Source organism: Sinocyclocheilus rhinocerous, unplaced genomic scaffold (genome assembly GCF_001515625.1).
Source record: "Sinocyclocheilus rhinocerous isolate Xijiao unplaced genomic scaffold, SAMN03320098_v1.1 scaffold2116, whole genome shotgun sequence".
NCBI classification, from domain to species: Eukaryota; Metazoa; Chordata; class Actinopteri; order Cypriniformes; family Cyprinidae; genus Sinocyclocheilus; species Sinocyclocheilus rhinocerous.
Genome location: NW_015623486.1, coordinates 222875 through 238017, shown reverse-complemented (window position 1 = coordinate 238017; position 15143 = coordinate 222875). Strand labels below are relative to the sequence as shown.

At 34.3% G+C, this 15143-nt stretch overlaps 1 protein-coding gene across 1 annotated transcript in view; it reads left to right on the top strand.

The window, feature by feature from the left end:
- Positions 1 to 6040: 6040 nt before the first annotated feature.
- LOC107754455 (ankyrin repeat and fibronectin type-III domain-containing protein 1-like) overlaps positions 6041 to 15143 on the top strand; it is a 43231-nt gene continuing 34128 nt past the window's right edge. Inside the window, exons 1-2 of the mRNA XM_016570938.1 lie at positions 6041 to 6072; positions 12727 to 12849. The gene's annotated coding sequence lies outside the window, so the exon portion shown is untranslated. The remainder of the gene's footprint in view (positions 6073 to 12726; positions 12850 to 15143) is intronic.

The following is a 15143-nucleotide window of genomic DNA, read 5'->3' as shown; positions in this document are numbered from 1 at the left end:
TATTTTTATTTTTTATTTTTTTATGAAATACACAACTCAAAAACATACACAGACAAATTAAATGTATTATTGTTTTCATTTTTATGCTATACACAACTCAAAACCATAAACAACATTTTTTTTATTTTTAATTTTTTTTTTTTTATGCAATACACAACTCAAAAACAAATTGATAAATTCTTTTTCTTTTTAATTAATTTTTTTATGCAATACACAACTCAAAAACGTAAACAGAAAAGTTCAGGGAATTTAAAAATGCCAAAGTCAGTTTTGTAAAGAAATTCACACTAACATTTATCTACAAAACTAGTTTTTTGGGATCATGAGAAACATAAATCCAGTCAAGTGTTTCCAAACGTTTCACTGCTACTGTATATAATTTATAGTCTAAAATAAACAGAAATATGGAATAGCAATTCTAAAAGCTCTTATGTTTTGGAGAGCCGTTTCTATGATAATTAGCGCATAGCCATGCGTGCAGACGGGAGCTGAACTGCGGATCATTGTGGCAAAAGAACACACAGAGAAACACTTTTAGATTTTCCATTTCATATAATGTGCTGCAAATGTTTCCAATTTTCCGTTTCATACTAGAACAAGCTCATTTGGTTAAAGGGGGTGTGAATGTGTGTCTGCCAGAGACGCAGGGCTACAGTATCAGATTTTTAGTTTAAATTAGTTTAAATCTCCCAGCGTGTGTTTATGTTCATATATTCATATATGGCATCACTAGTTCATTAACCTTCTCTTTTGAGTGACGTTTGCCCAGCCAGTGTCCCAAATCCCTGCATGGCATTATGGGAGCTCTCGGATTGGTCGAGACACTGCTGCCATGGCAACCTCAGCAGGCATCGCTTCCCTCCTATAGACGCACAAATGCACACTCGAGTGAGTTGTGTGTTTGTGTTTTAGTTAGTTTAACCAGGAAACCTGAAACTGGAATGGACTTGCCATGTGACTTAGCCTTTCACAATCACTTTTCTAGTGTGAATATTTGTAAGTAATATAATAACGTTTTGTCCAAATTTTTTTTTGGGGGGGGGCCATTACAATTGTGATTTCCAGTCCTAAAATAAATTCTACATTGGATGTACATTTTCCTGTTCATGCATGGAGGTTTAGAAAGCTGGATCTTTTTAAATCTAAATTGTAAATTGAAATAGTAATTTTAAATAATTGAAATAGAAAGGCTGTCTGTTATTTGTCTAAATTTATTTTTAAAAACAATTGCAGTATTTTTAAATGCTGCATATAAAATCATGAACTCATGAGAAAACGTGCTAAAACAAGGAAAAGTCATGGATATTAATTGTTCAAAAAGTGTGAAAACCCCATATTTTTGGTTTGCCTCTAAAAAGCGATTGTTTCTAAAAACATCATTACTATTAATTAGTATATTATTGTGATTATTTGTTAATGCATCAAATATTCTTTTACAGTTAAATGTCTAATATTCTGTTTGTGCATGTAAAGTGTATATATTCATATATATATATATATAAATGCTTAAAAGTATAAAATATATAAAAGTATATTTAGTGTAGAAGTACATTTTAATAATATTTAAATTCTAAAATCTAAAATAAGTAAAATATAATTTATTATAAGTGTATTATGGTTTTCTGTTGATGTATCAAATACCTTTCACAGTTAAGTCTAGTACTCTGAAAATTATATGTGTATTTAAAGTATTTTTTTAATGTTTAAAGTATAAAATATATAGAAGTATATTTTAATAGTATTTACAGTAAATTATAACCTTAAAAATAATATTTTTATTTTCTAAATTAAGTAAAAAATAACGTATAATAAGTATATTATTATGATTTTTTTTGTTGATGCCTCAAATATTTTTTCAGTTACAGTTTTATTATTCTGAAAAATTGTATGTGAATGCAAAGTATATAAAATGTATTAAAAATATAATTAAATAAAAACGAATATTTAATATAGAAGTGTATTTAAATAGTATTTAAATTATAACATTTGAAATAATTAAAATATATTCTAGTACTCTGAAAATTATATGTGTATTTAAAGTATTTTTTTAATGTTTAAAGTATAAAATATATAGAAGTATATTTTAATAGTATTTACAGTAAATTATAACCTTAAAAATAATATTTTTATTTTCTAAATTAAGTAAAAAATAACGTATAATAAGTATATTATTATGATTTTTTTTGTTGATGCCTCAAATATTTTTTCAGTTACAGTTTTATTATTCTGAAAAATTGTATGTGAATGCAAAGTATATAAAATGTATTAAAAATATAATTAAATAAAAACGAATATTTAATATAGAAGTGTATTTAAATAGTATTTAAATTATAACATTTGAAATAATTAAAATATATTATTAAAAAAAAAAAGTCAAATATAATTTATACTATGTTTATGCTTTATATAAGATATAGTATAGTATAGTAGCTGAATTATTCTTTTTTTTTTCAAACTAGAAGATTATTTTTAAAACATGGATTATTTGTTAATTTGTTGTATTCTTTTACAGTTAAAAATCTAATTTTTTTTAAACTTGTCGGTATTATGTAGGCTATGCAAAGTATATAAAAAGTATTACAAACGTTGAAAAGTATAAACTATGTAAGCATGCAAGTTTATTTAGAGTATATTTCAATATTTAAAAAAAAATTAAATTTATTTTTTAAGTAAAATATAATTTATGTTTAAACTGTATTTGAAAAGTATAAACTATGTAAGCATGCAAGTTTATTTAGAGTATATTTCAATATTTAAAAAAAAATTAAATTAATTTTTTAAGTAAAATATAATTTATGTTTAAACTGTATGTAGCTAAATGATTATTTTTTTTAAAGTGAAAGATTATTTTTAAAACATGGATTTCAGTTGCATGACATCATGAAAATGGTCAATTTCTTTTGTTAAATCACTTTATTTTTTAACTGTGATGCATTAACAAATGTATACATCTATTATTTCATTATCTCTGTTAGTTCAGTGCATCAGTGAAGTCACTGAAGATCAGATTCCATCACAAGAAACCAAACAGAAAAGCAGCTCATTTTCAGGAACACAGATCATCATGCGCAGCCGCTTCCTCACCCGAAGCCATTTTTTTTTTTTATTGCGTTTGTTCGGCTGCTAGTCTGGAAGCTTCTGAAAGAATATTTGAAGAGCTGCTAATGATGCCGCTTTAACTAAATCAATGGAACAAAAGAGAAATGGCATCACATAAAAGGATAAACGAGAGAATCATGAGCTGATATTTCATACCTGCTCACCTGCTCCTCTGCATTAACCAAATGTCAAAGAGAAATAAATACCTGCAGCAAAAGTGACTGACAACTGATGTTTTAGGCCGTTTAAGGTCAATTCATATGGAAAATAAAACTAGTGAGTGAGACATTGACGACAGATCAGATCAGCACCTGCTCACTAATGAGTAAAAGTGATGTGAAATGTGACGCTGAGCGGTTTTGCTGCACAACTTTCCAAGTGTGATGCGCCACTGGCCTTTAGTTTAACTTTTATTGTTGCAGCAATTAGTATTCAGCACCGTTTAGAACACCTCCCTCCCTCTCTCTCTCTGTCTCTCTCTTTCTGTTTACTGCACAGTTAGTGAAGCTTATCGCCTGGCAACCACAATTAAAGTACACCAAGTCAGCAGTAGCAGAGATAGGGGCTGATAAAACACTAGAACACCTCCAGCAGCGAGAGCGAGACAGATAGATAGACGCTGTGTGTGTTTTAGGTGGTCTGCACCTGAAGCGAATGGAAAGCGAGTGTGACAGGTGAAACTGGAACTGCACAGGTATGTGATCAGTGGAATGCCTGAGGACCGTGTGTGTGTGTTAGTAGTTTTGTTAAACGGTTTTTGCACACTAATCACACTCGATGCGTGTCGACTGCTGTGTTGAGCGATGTTCTCAGTGAGAAGTTCTCACTCCGTGGTTCTGCTTTTGTCAGGGCACTCGTTTGCGCTGATGAACGGTTAATTGGTGTGGTTTGAGGCTGCTGAGGTGTGAAACCACACTGGAGATGATGTTCTGTGACTGTAGCAGAGGAAGAGCTACATCATCATCATCAGAGGTTAACAGGTGTATGATTGAGTTTGTATGAGTGAAGGTTTGAGATCCTACTGTAGATGTTATGAATCTGTTTTTCTGTCTCGGAGACTCTGACAGGTAAAGGTCAGGATCACAGCGGTGATCATCCACACTCCAGCTGATCGCTTTGAAACAACTCCACACCCTTTCAAATGTCACCACATCTGTCCATCCATCTGTCCTTCTGTCTATCTGTCTGTCTGTCTATCTTTGTTTCTATCTATCTATTAGGGCTGCACGATATATATATCGAAATATCGCAAATGTAAATATCGCAATATGCATATCGCGAGGGCGTGCGATATCTGAATCATTTTAATAATAGGCTACTTAAATCAAAACATTGCAAAAGGTCAAAGTTTTAGTTCGAAGCATATAGCAGAGAATTGCTTGACGTTAAAAAGAGTTAAGTGCAATAAGCTGCAGAAAACAGCTCTTTGCCGTCTCGTCTTGCTGTCTGACAGACTCACACCTGAAGCGCGCGCACAAGCCGCATCTCGCGCAGCGTCTCTTCAGTTCTACACGTGCAAAGCGCGCACACAGAGACGCGTTTCAGACGGCGCGCGAACGCCGAGTTGATTCGTCTTTCGCATCTCCTCATGTTTGAACAAGACACATACACACAGAATTATGTCAATAGTACCCGTCTCGACGATCATTCTCGTAAACGCAGTCGGTTATGTTTTAAATGAATGTAAACAGCTGAGAAAGAAATCGGATGTGTATCATTATACTGGATGCGTGCAGTCGGTTTTAAAGGGACAGCAGCCTAATGTTGTGATTATTTTTTTTCTTTTCTTTTATGTAAAGCACTTTGAATTACCATTGTGTATGAAATGTGCTATACAAATAAACTTGCCTTGCCTTGCCTTGCCTATCTATCATTCTATCTATTGTTCTGTAATCCATCCATCCATCCATCATTCTGTTGTTCTTTCTATCTATTGTTCTTTCTATCTTTCCATCCTTCCATCATTCTGTTGTTATCTATACAGTATATCTTTATATTCTATTATATTCTATTGTTCTATTGTTTTGTCTATCATTCTGTCTATTGTATCTGTTATCTACCCATTCATCCACCCATCCATCATTCTATCTGTCATTATTTGTTATTCTGTTGTTCCATCCATCCATCCATTTATCATTCTATCGTTCTGTGGTTCTATCATTCCATCATTATTCCATCAATCTCTCCATCTATTCATCTTTTCCATCTATCATCTCTCTGTCTACCTGTTTAATCCATCATTTCATCTATCCATTCATTGATAGTTGAATAGTGAAGGGTTAATGTAAGGTCAGCCAGATATTATTGCCAAATAAACCCTTAGCAGGGCGCTGGAGACGTCTGACTGTGTGTGATCCAACTTATTTCATGCCTGCTTACCAAATTATCAAATAAAGGGCCATGAAATACTAATTTGAGTTTAAATGACTGGATCATGAGAGAAGAAAGAGTCTGATTCATGAGGCAGATATGTAGGATTTGGTGGGTCAACAGTCATTATTTGACCACAGAATCTAGCGATTGACCAATCAGAATCAAGTATTCCGGAGTGTAATAATCTGTTAAATGACTGCAGTTTTTTGAGATGACTGTATTTATGTAAATTGGTCGTAACGCTGTGTTTATGTGTGTTTCAGAGTCTGGGCTCCATCGACAGGAAGGGAACGCGGCAGAGAAGGTAAGACACGTCTGTGTCACGCTCTCATTTGGGTGATGCTAGGGTTAAATATGGCATAATGAAACGGTCAAGTCATTAGGAACGCGTTTGAACTTGATTGGGCCTAGTGACCCACAGAACAGAGAGATAATCTAGTTTTAGCCAAACTGTAATCTACAGTAGAGTAAGCATTTATAATGCCAACCTGAATGTGATTACGTGTTAGTCTGAACTGTTTGCAAAAGTGTGAATGTGTGAGAGAATTCAAAACTGAGCAAAATTAGACATAAGTTTCCTACGGGGCCATCTTCAAATGGGTAGGTGTTTCTTTCTTTGTTTTTTGAATGCATAAAATTTAATTTTATGGTTAGAGTTAGAATGTGTGTTTAGAGTTCACCTATAGTCAATTTAATTAGTTTAAAAATGATAAAATCCATTCAAGGGACTCCTAAAAGTTGACAAAATTAGCAGATATATGCATGTATACAGTCCTACAGTCCGTCGTGTGTTGTCAGATGGGTTGTTGCTTTGTTCAATAGCATAGATTCACTTGAGCGATAATCAATAAAGAACGAAGAGATTATAATAAACATTGAGTCGAAAGTCAAAAGCCTAAAGATTAAGTTAAAATGAGGCTTCACAAGTCAATAAAAATGAAACCGTATCTCATAGAAGTGAATGCATTAAAGATCAGGTTACTACAGTATCGACAAGTCTTATAACAGCACTGCAGCGCTATAGTGCGCTGGATATGTTAGCACAATAAATTGCTTGTGTTACCTGTAGGTTACGCATCACTTGCATTTGCACATCTGTGTTGCATCTCAACAGCAAGTCTCTTTAATGTTTTAGTGCTCCCGACATGATAAATCATCTCATTATTTGGGGGTCTGTGTCTTTCTGAGTCTGTGAATTATGAAACTGTCACACAATGTGGCGTAGGAGAGCCTTCCTATCAACAAGAACACCATGTTACCTTGGTTACTTGATTGAAAATGGCAGATCTCCTAAATCTGTCACTAATGGCTGACTAATGAGAACTGAACCACTGATCGGATCTGATCAAAGGATGCGCACAAGATGAAGCCTTGTGTTCCTCTCTGGGTAGGTTATATAAAGCCGCTTTGTGAGATTTCTCACCCCAGATCGATGATAGCTGATGTAGTGTTGGTTATTTGGGCTAATTAGTATGTCATCATTGTCAGCAATTAGTTAGTGTGTGTGTTCTGGTCGCAAATAAACGGCTCCCTGTAGCAGTTCAATAACGTGTCCTTTCCAGAGGCAATTTTTCATCTTTGCTGAAAGTGAAACACTGTGCAAAGCAACAAAATCATATTTAATAATTTCACGAAATCTAAAATCAAACAAAAAAAGTTTGGGATCAGTAAGATTTTTAAATGTTTTTTAAAAGAATTCTCTTCTGCTCACCAAGGCTGCATTTATTTGATCAGAAATACTGTAAAATTTGTAAATATTATTTCAATTTAAAAAGCTGTTTTCTATATGAATATATTTTAGAATGTAATTTATTTGTGATCAAAGCTGAATTTTCAGCATCATTACTCCAGTCTTCAGTGTCACATGATCTTCAGAAATCATTCTAATATGCGGATTAGCTGCTCAAGAAACAGTTCTCATTATTATCAATGTTGAAAACAGTTGTGTTGCTTCATATTTTATTTTTCAGGATTCTCTGATGAATATGCAATTCAAAAGAACACACATTTAAATGTCTTTACTGTCACTTTTGATCAATTTAATGCTTCCTTGCTAAATAAAAGTATTCATTTCTTAAATTAATAAAAAAAACACTTTGAACTTTTTAGAGACCTGTCACATACAGTATGTCCCATAAGTTGTCTTAAATCAAATTGAATATGAATCACTTTTTCCATTTTTTTTTTACCTAAAAATGTGTGTAGACAGTTTATTTTTTGATCATAACTCTGAAATATACAATTTTCGTTTGTGAATATGTGGTTTACTTGCTGCTAAGTGTCTCGGACTAAATGTTGGCAAACTTTGGAAGACTTTCCAGTCAGGCAGACAAAATGAAACCTGTGTGGCCTTACGCTCAGAAGTCAAATTCAACCAGTCACATTGTTTTTGTGTGCAATTAGTGAACGAACCGAATTAGCGAGGAATAAAATGCATGCGCCGTAACCATTTGCAGTCTCACGTTTGAACGTCTAGCAAGCAATTGTGAACAAATCACATAAACCTTCAGTTGTCAGACTAGTTATTGTGGCTTGCATAACTAAAGGGAGAAAATCAAATGAATTAGCATGAATGATATATGGCAGCAGTGTGCGCATGTCTCTCTGTCTCTCTCTCTCTCTCTGACCCACATAAGCATTTTTCACATAGACAGTCTAATAACTTTAATAAGTGTGCATGTTTCAGTGTTTGGTTTCGTGGTTGATGTGTGTATGTGTAAAGGTTGACTCAGCCGTGTGTGTGTGTGTGTGTGTGTGTGTGTGTGTGTGTGTGGAGGGGCTGGCGTTGTGGTTTGTGTCTTTGATGTGGTTTGGCCATGAAAAGTCTGACGGTTCCCCAGCAGTGCCGCGCCAGACACTCACACACACATACCGAGCGTGTGTGTGGTTTGCGTCTATAAATGTATGGCACGGTCACGTGCTCGTGATACGCTCCAGCATAAATAATCCCCCTGATGGCCGTCTCCACTCTGATTGGAATCTTGACGCCCTGTGGAATTGTGGGATTCTGGAGGGAACGACAAGATTGGAGACGCTTTCGGTCCATTACGGCATTCCGGCAAAGACCACAGAGAGAGAGAGAGAGAGAGAGAGAGGGGGCAAGTAGGTGGCCCTCTAGAGAAGCCACTTTTATTTCAGAGTTCTGGGAAAATGAATCAGAAGTGTGTACTAGACTGTACTGTATGTGTTTATAGCTGTATTAGGTGTTGATATTCATGTGTTTTTCTTTATAATCAAGAACATACCCACTTTTCAGCTTCTGAAATTACTTTTTGACTACACAGGCTGTTGATCAGTCGTCATAATATAGCAGTCATTTAGAATTGAATTGTGAATGCCTTTTAAATTCCAATTTATTTCCTGGATTTGGTCAAGATTTCAAATTGCAATTCAAATTTAAATGTCAGGAAGAAGAATGGGAATTAGTTGAAATTCAAAGAAACTCATTTAACAGTTTTTTTTCAACTAGCATAATTTATCAAGACAAACTTTTAATGTTGATTTGAAAGTTTTGACAAAAGTTTAAGAAGCCTCAAAATTTGAAGGTGTATATACTTGATGGATGGACAGAGATAGATAGATAGAGAGATAGAAAGAGAGACAGATAGAGAGATAGATAGAGAGACAGATAGAGAGATGAATGTATATATTATACATGTTTACTTAGCCTATTTCCAGTTTTGTATACCTATTTAAACTTTATGTATGTTATTTGTTATTTTATATTAGGCATAGCCTGCCCTATAGCATGGTGCATTTGTATTTGTTTTGTTAATAAAAGTTCTATGTTTTATATATAGGCTACGCTAAAGTGAGTTTGACGTTGTATTTTGTTGTTGCATTCAAGCAATTGATAGATAGATAGATAGATAGATAGATAGATAGACAGACGAATGGCCAGAAATTTTTAATATTAGATTTAATAAATTTATTTATTTTTTTATTTGGGTGGAAGAACACTTCATTTCCCAGAATGCATCACTGATGTTGAATTTCGTTGAATTGTGAATTCAGTAAATTCCTGCTCCTGTCACTCAATTTTAAACGGCAGTTGAACTTCCATTGAGGGGCGTGACTGATTCAAATTAAATTCACACTCATGATTTGAAGATTAAGTCAATTCTTCTCTTCTGAGTCATTTTAATGATGATTTTTGTTCTTTGAACACACAAACCCCAGTACTAACGTGTGTGTGTGTGTGTGTGTGTGTGTATGTGAGGGTCAAAGCCTTTAAATGGAATAAAGGCACAACACATTTGATGTGCGGTATGGAGAGCTTTTATTTTAGCCCTAACTAACCGGTTTCTGTCTGCGCTGGCTCTGCTGTTTAATACTGCGTGTGTTTGGTATTTATGTGCTTGTCTAATGAGCAGCCTGCGCCGAAGCGCTGGATCTGTGCACTGGCTGCAGTCTGAGCGCCCATCAACATCAAACAACACAGACAGACGCTCGTCTCTCCCTCGCTCTCCAGATCCATTCCAAAACCTAGCCAGATGCCTACCTAGACAGCATACAGATAGTACTACTAGTAATACTGTGAATTGTATGCCACATTTCCATTAACAAACTAATTAACTTAACACACATAAATGAAACAGGCCAGATTTATGCACCCAAAAATCATGCCATTATTATTAACTATTTGCATCTATATAATTTTATTTAAATAATCATATTTTCAAAATGCATTTATTCAGATTTTTATTAGTACTACTATAGAAATCTGACCCGTTTCATTTAGTATGTAATAATAATATAAAATTGCATAAATTATTGTTGGACTGACCAACATATATAAAGGGAGAAGGTTACATTAAAAGATTTTAAATTTTTAAATGATGTTATATCCACTATTTATATAGAATTGTTCTATAGTTTATACAATATTTAATGCAGTTACATCAGAAGTAATTGTAATTACTTTTTTAAGGGAAAAGTAATTAAATTATAGTAAGTAATTACTTAGTAATGCATTACACTTAACACTGCTGCCAATTATGCATCTCATCAAGTTTGTTCGCTTTTTTTTGGTCTAAACTATGTGCAAAAAAACCCAGTTCATTTATAAGTACAATTCATTTCAATTTCATTCATTTTAACTGAATATTGCTTGTTCACCACTAGCCATATTTTAACCATGTTCATACTTTGTAACTGAATTAATGTAACTGATTTCACAATGGTGATAAATTAATTTAGAAAGTATTCAAATAGATGCACATAGTTCATAAACTATGCCATGATTTTTTGAGTGCATGAATCTTATCTGTTTTCTACCTCTATTGGTTATTGTGTATTTAAAACACATTCAGTTTATTGTTACTATTACAGACATTTGACATGTTTCATTGATGTATTAGTTTAAAACTGTGCAATCAAAATGCATGGAAATTTTATATGCAATTCAAATACATAAATTCTTAATTTAGCACAAATATTTTTTTGAGTGTTCTGTTAGCCAAATTCATCAGTGTATCCTTCATAAAGAAGGCAATCCCAGAATGCTTTGCGCAGCTGAGTTAATTTTGAAACAGATCTTCTCTCTCTCGCGCTCAATCATGTCTAAAAGTGCATATGAATTAAGCGTTGACTTGTGCTGTGTTTATGTTTGGTATTTATTTTTACTCGGCCGTTTGTGTGTACGTGTCCGTACGGCGCGGGTGAGCTCTTGAAGGAGGTGATGTCATCACTCAGGCCTTCCTACTGTAAGAAATCTTCTAATGGCATTACATCAGCACATGGGACCCCGACCGAGCGCAGTGTCATCCAGAACAGCTGCCGGCGGAATCAGATTCATCCCGCTGTCCTTCTTCCTGTCTTATTCCCAAACGGCTTCTATCTAGGAACATTCCCTCTAGAAATACGGATGCGGTCACCTCTCATGCCACCGCCGTTCACCCGCTGACCTTGTCCTTCACTGTTGAAACATTCTTCAGTCGCACTTGTTGACTTGTTTGTCATTAAGCGATTGCAGGATCGTTCATTCACGCATTTACAGCGCTGTCAGCCTCACACGCACAGATCTGCATATATAGCGTCCGCTACTGCTGTTGTGACGACACTGTTGCTAATGAGACCACAAAATCAACACACGCAAGTACCTCTTACATAAAGTTTTACAGGAGAATCTCATGAAGAACATTCCAGGTCATATTGCACCTTATTGCAACGTTAGTTTTGGATAATTGGACATATTTTCCTTCCAAGTTTTTAAAAATGTAACATAAAATGTGACAACAGTTTCAGACCTCATTAAAAGTCTTCTAAAAAAAAATGTGAAAACCTGGGATTAAAAAGAATAAATAAAAAATAATAATAAAAAGAAAACCTGTAAACAAAGTTTTAGGATTTTGAAAGATGTAAAAAAGTGAAAAGATTTAATTTATTGTTTTTAAATTTAATTTGTTTATTATTTAGTTATAGTATCCACATTTGTTGTTGTTATTATTATTATTATTATTATTATTTATAATAGTAATAATAATAATTTTATTATTAAATATAGTCCTATTTTATTTTATTTTATTGATGTTTGTCCTTTTAATTTTGGGCAAAAGGATTTTTGATTTATAAAGTATAAAAAGTTTACATATTTTAAAGTGATGCTGAAATGGTTGCTTGTACTATTTGTTTGTAATTAAAGATCCAATATTTATACACATGAAACATGATGGAACAATTTGATGGAAAATATTTGGTAAAACTCTGGACTGGTGAAAAAATTGAAAACCTGGAAATAAACAAGATTGTTGGATTTTGAAAAATGTAAAACAATGAAAATATTTTAATTTATTTATTCATGTATTGTGTTTAATTTTTTATATTTATTGTTTGTTTTGTTATAATTATCCATATTTTGCTTATTATTTATTATTATTATTTTATTACTGTCCATATTATTATATTTTATTATGTTTTATTATTTTATATTTTTATTATTATTACTAGATATGTTTTATTTCATGTTCATGATCTTCATCCTTTTAGTTTTGGGCAAGAAGGAGTTTTGATTGAAGTGATAGAAAAAGTTGATCTGCTTTTTTAAAGTGACACTGAAATGACTGAAATTAATTGTACTGTTTGTTTGTAATTGAAGATCAAATGTTTATGATGGAACTTTGATGGAAAATGTTTGGTAAAACTCTGGACTACTCTCAGGCAGCGTGTGTGTGTGTGTGTGTGTAGGGAAACATTGAGTAAATCAGTGGATCTATTACAGTAATCATGCTATTTCCGTGTGTTTGTGTTTCTCAGGACTGAGTCTGGGATCGTGAAGTTCACCCAGAGACTCTCTTTGAAGGACAAACACTGCAAGGAGGACAGGAGTCAGTCGTCCAGACCTCCGGCCTACAGGAGGCGCTCTCTCAGCTTAGACTGGTACCACAACATTTACATCAATTCAATAAATCAATCAGCTAAAAAGCAGTTTGCGAGAGGTAGACCAGACATTTGGGCTCAAAAGATGCCAGACAAGCCATGTTGGCTCTGAACGCCGCTAGTTAGCCGTGGTTTTTCCTCCGCTCATCTCTACAGACATCATGACTCCAGCTCTGACTGTCTCTCTGCTCTCCACCCTCTCCGTCTGTCACGGCTGATGCATGTCCAAAACTCACAAATCTGACTCACTTCAAACATGCTTTTCTTGGGAGCTTTTATTGAGATCATCAACATGCACATCGTGTTAAAGGCACATGAATCTCTCAGCCTTTTTTTCTTTACTGTTTAAGAAAAATTACCAGACCTTGACCACAATTACTCATTTTGGAAATTCTTTAATGGTGCTTCAAAGTACTTTAATGAATAGCATGGTATTAAGTCAGATTTGTGTGGCACTTTTTACAATTCACACACATTGTTTCAAAGCAGCTTTACACAAAATCATGATGTTAATGTTTAAAATAAATCTTCATGCCTTATAGTTGCATTTATCAGATAATATAATAACATTTTGTGACGATACAAGCAATCAAGCAGTTGAGATTTGCTATATAGTATATATTGCTTTATGTGAGTATGTATGCGAATACAGTTGGACTTACTTTATATATCCAACATTATATAAAGAGCTGGTCATTAATATAGTTAATTTGTATAAATATATTTATATGGCACAGATAAACTTTTTTGTTGAATGAAATATGTTTATGATTTTCTTTTTGCAGAAATTGCTAGTTAATTTTATCACATTGGACTAAAATGTACTGACTTTGTTCACATATAGTTTTTTGTACTTTTTTGGGATTTTTTGTAACTTTGTTACACTTGTGGTCTTCCCAGTCAAAAATGACCGGCTTATAAATTGATCATTATACTTTATTACGACCAAATATTGGATTCAATCTTTTTGTCAGCTTGTTTTCTGTCAGTTAGCACAGGTTTTGTATTTCTTTTTGGAACTGATTGATCATAGACCTCAATGATCTGAGCTCATTCACCTCAGTTTTTAAGGAGACATTTGTCAAAAATATCCATAAAAAAAAATTTTTCACTCCAAAATGGACCTAGAACCAATCAGTTCCAAAAAGAAATTCAAACCTGTGCTAATTGGAAGATTGAATCCAAGATTTGGTGATAATACAGTATAATGAGAGATTTACAAGCAATTTTTAAAAGGCCAGTCGTTTTTGACTGGGAAAAATAATTTAAAGGGATAGTTCACCCAAAAATGAAAACTTCTGTTGAATGTAAAAGAAAATATTTTTAAATATTTATATGTATAGATTCCCTATTTGACCGCTGCGGATACGTTGACGCGTCCGCCATCTTGGAACGGTCAACTTGACGTCATTCACCATAATAATCAATGAATATTCAAATATATACAAGTGTATAACTTGCTGTTGTAGACGCACACAGTCAATGCACTCAAAGGTTCTCAGACCGTTCCAAAAATGGAGGATGGCTTACGTATCGCCGCCCATAGAAACAGTCGCTAATGAGGAATCTATGTATATATATATATCTATGATGGTACCCATTGACTTCCATAGTATTTATTTTTTCAGATTGTGGAACTCAATGGCTACCGGCAACTGTTTGTTTTCCAACATTCTTTAGAATATCTTGTTTTACGTTCAACAGAAGAAAGAAACTCATACAGGTTGGGAACAACTTGAGGTTGAGTAAATGATGACAATTTTCATTTTTTCTCATTTTTCCTTCAAGTAAATGAGTTAAAAGGTATTTAAATCATCCGATTGTAAACCTGCTATGCGCTTCTATATTCCCAAACTGCGAGTTTATGTGCTTTTGTTTGTGCATGAGAAGAGGTGCGTATCGGCGGTCGTGGCATATGGCAGATTGGGAGCCGGGCTCCAGAGACGCATATAACTCCAGGGAGTCTCAGGTCGGCGTGTCCCCAGGATGTAGCCACCCTGGCTGGGCACGATGCGGGCTGGGCCCCCCTGTTTTCGGGGCCGCGCAGAGACTCACGCAGACTCCCTGTCACCTCCTGCACGCCGAGCTGTCTGTCGCCAGAGCCTCTTAGACGGGCCTAACGTCACACACACACGTACGGGGCCGATGCACAAAGACACATCGGTGCACATGCATTCATACATTGATTGATACCGTGCTCACACGCGCGTCTCGGAACATCCCCATGGCGACGGTCTTCTGTCTCTGCTCATCAGAATTAGAGAGATTTGCCCCCTGGGGTGGGGGGCGAACAG